We start from the raw sequence: 1,012 nt of genomic DNA, 5'->3' as shown, positions 1-1,012 counted from the left end.
ATCAGGGATGCTGGAGGTACATTTTAAGTTTTAATAATAAATGCTAGAATGACCAAATTGCAGACTAATTATTTCCATATTGTACTTAAAATGAGTTTTTAAAAATTATTTTGAAAAAGATGACTATATACAATCAATGCTATTTATTGTACCTCTGGGCCTACTCTTCCAAAAGTTGAGCTTATCAATTTTTCTCTGTCAAGCTTGAACTAATGTAAATAATTGAAATAATGTAAAGTTATATTTTCATGTTTTTATAGATATGACATGACAAGAACACATATTGTAAGAGTATCTCCAGTGTGGGTAATGTTGATTGGCTAACACAGAGCTCAGTTTTAGGCAGTAAAACCTAGTTCAATATCCATGTAACAATGCATCAGTATATTGCTGTATAGATGTGTATGTGTGCATATAATTGATAAATGCTCAAATAAGAGTGGTGACAGCTCTCTCGAGGTTTTTTTTTAATTCATTTTATATAAACTGTTATGGAAAGACCAAAATAATTATGAACTATTCTTATGTAAATTTACAATGTCCTTTACTGTACATTTTGTTTACAGTATAGTATCTTATTCTTTGCTGTGTTAAGTGGTTGTCGTACTCCAAGGAGACAAACACTTTCTACAACTTCTATTGAAGATACTGGGATTTCCAATTTTTCATGTGTACTATGTCTGAAAATGCTTTTGATTTTATTTTTAAATCTAACATCTGATGGCTTTTTCAGAGTGTTGTGAAAACTTCAGTCATACATAAAATATGTTCTTATAAAACGCCAACATCTTTTTATTTTGTTTTTACTTAACGGAGCATCAATCTAATAACGAGAAACCAAAAAGTGTATGTTATATTCTCCCCAAATAAAATCCAGATGTTTTTAGTGGAGGAGGGCATCTCTGCTCAGATCGTCAGCAAAGTTTGAATAGAGTCAAGGCAGAATGTCTTTTTAAATTTAAATCAAGAGAATTAGTAATTCTGGTATTTCACACCTATACTCATTAAGCGC

The 1,012-nt window shown here is 30.5% G+C and overlaps 1 protein-coding gene across 1 annotated transcript in view; it reads left to right on the top strand.

Annotated features, from left to right (window-relative positions):
* Gria2 (glutamate ionotropic receptor AMPA type subunit 2) overlaps window positions 1–785 on the top strand; it is a 109,928-nt gene extending 109,143 nt beyond the window's left edge. Inside the window, exon 16 of the mRNA XM_034501251.1 lies at window positions 1–785. This exon is cut by the window's left edge and continues 1,898 nt beyond it. The gene's annotated coding sequence lies outside the window, so the exon portion shown is untranslated.
* Window positions 786–1,012: the final 227 nt, after the last annotated feature.

This window comes from Arvicanthis niloticus, chromosome 4 (genome assembly GCF_011762505.2).
Source record: "Arvicanthis niloticus isolate mArvNil1 chromosome 4, mArvNil1.pat.X, whole genome shotgun sequence".
Classification (NCBI taxonomy): Eukaryota; Metazoa; Chordata; class Mammalia; order Rodentia; family Muridae; genus Arvicanthis; species Arvicanthis niloticus.
Note: the sequence above shows the minus strand (reverse complement) of the source record. Positions and strands in the feature narration are given on the sequence as shown.